Source organism: Meleagris gallopavo, chromosome Z (genome assembly GCF_000146605.3).
Source record: "Meleagris gallopavo isolate NT-WF06-2002-E0010 breed Aviagen turkey brand Nicholas breeding stock chromosome Z, Turkey_5.1, whole genome shotgun sequence".
NCBI lineage: Eukaryota > Metazoa > Chordata > Aves > Galliformes > Phasianidae > Meleagris > Meleagris gallopavo.
This window is the reverse complement of record NC_015041.2, coordinates 47,636,159-47,642,125: the sequence shown is the minus strand read 5'-3', so window position 1 is coordinate 47,642,125 and position 5,967 is coordinate 47,636,159.

The window sequence follows — 5,967 nt, the reverse complement described above, 5'->3', positions numbered from 1 at the left end:
GGTGTTGGTTTCTTCACGTATCAATATCTAACTAATTCCCATGGAGAAAGGAATAAAAAAAGGACAATGCATGCTGTTGGCCTGCTGGGAGCACAATATAATACCGTACACCACAAACACTCCACAGATACACCAGCTTGTGCTGTGAAGTTGCCATACCATTTTAGCAACAAGCAAAAAATGGTCTGATCTGGTAACAAGCTAGGAATAAAAGGAATAAAAAATGCAAGAGTTCTGCTTCTGATTCTGTTCATTAGGACAGGAAAGTTTTCTGTTGGTGTCATTTGAAGTTTTCAGGGAAGAAAGGAAGGATATCCTAAGCAGGCTCTCCTAAGCTGTCTATTAACTTTATGCCACCATCCACCACAAGAAAATCTGAAGGTTTATTATACAGACAAGGAAAAAAAAAAGCTCTGAAGCTCAGCATGTGATCACTAAAAAAGCTCTGTGTGAGCCACAAGACTATCTTCATAAGCTTTTTTTGAGGGCTATCCGTTCTTAGAAGCCAACCTTTGTGTCAGACAGGAGGGCCATGCTTTCCTGGTAGCGAGAAGTCTTCTGGAGAGCACAGGAAAATGGTATCAAACAGTTCTGCAATTTTCAAGCTCCTGGTTAGGGTTTTTTGAATGACAGTCCACTGCCTAAGAACGAGGATGCAGTGAAAAGTCTAACTTTTAATAGTTTCGCTTTTCTCCACCTAGTCCCCAGTAGAAATCGGGGACCATACCCTTCTGCAGTTGAAAAAGACACTTTAAGATACTTCGCAGAAAGATTTTCAAATTGCTCAATTGATAAACAAAAAATGAATAAAGACTGCAATCCACAGTATTTTCTGTGATGGGATAGAGGGTTTGTTGAGCAAGACTCTATGGACCTTACTTCAGTGACTTACAATTCCACTCTGAACTAGGTTTTAATCAGTAAGTAGCAGTAGAAGTAAATATTCACAGAAGTGTGCTAGACACCAGAACCCAGCAGTGTGCTAGAACATCTTTTAGGTGTTAGCAGGGCTTTGTAGTCAACCACTGTTCCAAAGCATTCCTACAGAAATCATAATTTCTCCACAAAAATCAGCACATAGGTTTATTAATCTATTGCAGACAATGTTAGTTACAGGTACAGAATCCAGAGCAGAGCTGAACTCACAACCAGCCGTGCTATGGATGCAGACCTGTTGCTGGCAGGCAGGTAATGATCTAGAGCCACAGCCCTGGAATCATTATTTATAGTAATATCTTCCCTTCACTTTACAGAACAAATCCTCAGTTTGTCACACATGCAGAAGTCACCCCTGTCCGACCTCAGAGCCACTGTCAGCCACTACAAAGAGAGAAGTTTCACAGCACAAATAGCTGCAAGCCATTTTCTAAGCAGCCTGAAGAGAGAGACCTCTGACACTAGAAGATAGGAGTAATTAAGAACTAATAAAATCTTTCATCTACCATGATGAACCATAATGTCCTAAGTCTTTATACATTCAGATATAATCCCTCAACACCTTTTCAGTACAGTTTCACTTGTTCGTGACAAGATTAAATAGTTCATAAGAAAGGTGAGGTTCTGCCTTTCTCACACCAGGTAGTGTGTAGAATCCTGATACAGCATCACAGCAAGTGACTGCAGATTCCAAGAAGTCAGTCACCGTATGCAGGATTATTGTGTACAGTAAAATCTTTTTGTTCAAGCTGATGCAGGCCTTCCAAAATACTCACAGGAGCGTGAAAATGACGAGTGTTACCATACACCTGTGCTAGAATGCTCACAGGCACTACACACAACACTGACCACATACAATGGCCAAAAAGTGGCAAAACTGCCTCAGACCTGTCCCAGCGGTCCCCCCTGGTTACAGCAAAACAGCAAATAAAATACTGGGAAAACTGAAGCAGTTTTATGCCAGTCAAATATGTACACGGAAATGTCATATTCCAATTTTTCTCACTGCTAAATATATATAAAGTTAGAGAATCAGGTAAGGAAGAGGCAAAATCATTCAGCAGCAGTTATACCTGCACACACACACAAAAATGTAACTCCCTGCTTCTTCAGTTCAGAATCCAGAAGACTGCACAAAACATATTGCAGGATGACATGTTACAAGCATATTAATTTTTTCTTGCTTATTAATTTTGGATATAGGAAAAGTTTCTCCAAGAAGCTGCTGGACTCAAATAGTTAATATTCACATTGTAGCAGCCAGATCTCTATTTTCAGCACAACAAACAATTCAAATATACTACGCCTCTGCACTTCAAACTGCACTGAACAATACTTTACAATAACTGATTAGAAATTAGTTGCCAAATAACATTTCCACCTTTAACAGCTGCATCCTGCAGACTGCCCAGGGGCTTAACCTGGGGAGACTGTTGCTTTCTCAAAAGTGAGATGGACACATTCAGCAAGATAACTAAAAGAAAATAACAGAGCTGCTCATGATTCCTGAGCCAGTAATGACATAAACACCAACCAAGGTGATGGAAGAGGCTTAGATGGCCACTCTTTGTTTTTTTTGAGTGCATAATATTCAACAGTGATTTATGATATGCAGCCAAGAGTCCAAATCCCTTGAGGTACTGATCCCTTGCAAGCCTACATACTGCTGTTCAGAAGAAATCAACCAGCAGAATCAGCCGTTTCACTAATGGAGATGCACCACTACTACAGACCTACAGTCCTCAGAGTGCAAAGAGCATTTGTGTCTGGGAATCTGTTCCTCAGGCAGGCCAAGTGGGCTGCCCTGAGCCATGCTGGAAGCTGCAAAAACACTTCCCACCCACACTGACTGCCTGGACAGCCAGAAACACTGAGATGTCAGCGCCTGAGGCGCTGAGAAGCACACTCATTTCTTGTCATGGCATCACTTGAACTAGTGGCAGAGAAGGGGGTGGTGCTGGTGGTGGCTTCCCCCTCTCTGTGCCCAAGGAAGGGCAAACGAAACCTCCTTAACCACAGATACACTCCTCCTCCTGCTCAAGACAGAAAAGATCAGATAATCACTCAAAGAAACAGATGTCATTTACGAGTCAAGCTGCTTTGCTGTAGCACATCAGCTCAAGCACCTTCCAAATCTGCTGGCAGACAGCTGCACTCACAGCAGCAAACTTCCAGTAACCAAAACAGATAAAGGAAGGGACTGTACCACCTCCAGAGCAGAGACTACACCTAGGGCAAAGAAACAAGCAATGTCCATTTGTCATGGGTTTGTATCTGAAATGTGAAACCAAGGCAGAAGGACTTGAGAGCACTATGGGAATCTTTGTAGAGACCTTTGTAGATCTTTGTAGAGATACTTAAGCAACAGCATGCTTAAGAATGACAAAACATGGCACAGCTTTGAAGGATGGAGAAAAAAGCACTAGGGCTCCAGAGAACTTGAAATGAATTGTTTTTTTACAGTGACACTTAAGTACCTTGTGTATTTGCAGTTACTGAAAATGAACCACACAGATCAAAGTTGTGTAAGTGGACCTGGTATCACTCTTTAAGCATCTCACAGTGACCAACATTCATGCAAAAAATCAAAATAAAAGCTAACTGATACAGAGAGGAAAAAAAAACCACAATGAATTGACTTACTAACTGTAAGAATAAACTTCAGAACCCAAACTAAACTAAATATAACTAAAGATACAGGGACACTATAGGGAAAACAGAGTAGTGATCCGCTTCAGAAGACAGCAGTGGAAGAAACGAGCACCTGAAGCAAACCAAGCAGCATGCCTAAGCTTTGCCATGTGTTTCAGACCACGAAGTGCTTAGGTCATCCATTCGCATACTGCTGCGGAGCAGCAGCCTCTTGCAACACCAACAAAACCCAACCTCACATGGCAGCCAGAGCATGGAACAGGCTGCTAAGGGAGTGCATGTATGAGCTCTCTGAGAGGCAACACATTGTGCTGAAAGCTGGAAGGGTAAAGGGATAACACAGCGTTTGCTGGCTTTAAAACCAACATACCAAAAAGGACTGGCTAGTTACAATCAGTAGGGATAACACGGATTGCCTGTGTCTGAGGATGCATCCGCTTCCTGAGCATTGCGAATATGTTCTGGCTGGAGCACTACCTAAGGGCGAGGAACATACCGAGCACTGCACAGCCTTCATCTGCCCTGCCACCAGGTCTTCACCCAGCCCTGCGCTCATCTGCTGATCTAAGAACTGAAACAGTGCTGCCCACACACATAACTTCTGCATATTTCTCCAAGGCTCTTTAACAAGAAGTACACTTGCTACACGTGCAGCGAAGGCGAGCACCTCACGTCAGTGGATTTCCCCAAAGCATGACCTCTCCCACTGGGGAAAGCACAGAAGGGTGGGGAAAAAGCAGCTTCTATCAACTTCTCAGTCTTGCAGCAACTTTGCAGATGGGTGATGCCTGCTACATAGTGAAAACTGCCTTTTGCCTTGTTATCATGCAGCAGGTGCTGCTACAGACTGTAGCTACGCACCTCAGAACACTTGTAAGGAAGTCTTCAAACCCATGTAAAGATGAGAACTGTTTTGTTAGAGAATCTGTTCATTGATATTTCCAAAGCTACCCTAAAACCAGCAAAAGGTACCATCACACTCAAGCATTTAAAACCCCGGAACGGGCTCTGATTAAACAGTTATGATTGATATGGCTTCTACCTAATTTGCATATGCACTGGGAAAAGAAATACCCTCAGAGCATCCTGGCTTGCAACACCCCAATTCTGATGTACATCACCTTACACCTATGCTGTGACCTTGCACCAAACGTGCTGAACTTTGGGAAGAGATAGCACTAAGAGCACTAAGAGCGAAAGAAACACGAGTCCATCCCAGGCCCTCTTCTTGAATTTCAAAGCGCAGGCTCCAGGAGAGGTAACGCAGGTGTTCAGCAGCTGCTGGTGAGGCTGAGCAGACCGGAAAGACGGCTGCACCATGGGATGCCCATGGTCCTCACCGCAGGATACTCTCGTCGAGCTTCATGTCTGGGCCCCAGCGGCGTGGTGCTGGAGAGGTGTAGGCTCTGCTCCACAGTGGGACCAGCTCGGAAGCTCTGCTCTTACTGGTGGCCTCCACGCTCCAACAGACGGCTCCAGGGCTGTGCGGGGATGCTCAAAGCACACACGTGCACAGAAGCGAGGCAGGCAGATGCACTGAGCAAGGGATCTACAGATTTCCAAAACTTGTTGAGGATTATGTCGAAGCAATCAGAGGAAAAAGTCCATGTGCTGTTCCCTTCGGCTAGTGAAATCTTGACAAATAAATAAACTGCCTCAGTTCTTCCCAACCAGAAGCGTGTTCCACATTCCAGCACTGACTCTTTCCGTCTCCGGAGTATTGCAGAAAGGTTCTTCAGAGCAAAGAAGACCAAGAGGAAATGTATACAGATCTCTACTGAAAAATAAATCTACGTCTCCGTAGTAGTTCTGCAATTTATTCAAACAGCATACAACAGAATTGCCATTTTATAGCGAATCCGCCCCAAATCTGAGCCCTTTTCTGTATAGCACTTAATTGTTACTATACTATGTAAAGAGCAAACACTACTGGAATGTACACAGTGAAAGAAAAGGAGTAAAGCTCTTCTTGCCAAGGAAATGCTATCACTACTAACACGTTATCTATAAAAATAAGGTCTAGGCAACATCCAAAAGTGTTCAAGTTTCAATAAATAACTATCAATGCCCCAGATTTGCACTGGCACAAGAAATACAGAGCTAGCTGAGAAATGTCCTTTCCTATGGCTGAGCCAGCAACGTGTCCTGTTCTGTTCCGGACTTAACACCACTCTCCTTCACGTTCAGTCTCAGTGCGCGAGCACCTACCTGGATGACTGAGCTCTCAATGGCAAATTAAAGCTCTAGAGAAAGACAGTAGTTAAAAAAAATCTTTATCAATGCCAAGAAAATATACAGAGCCATATTATGCTTTAAATATACCTATATACATGCACATCTTTTCCAAAGGGCACAATTCTGGCCTTTTTTTTTTTTTCC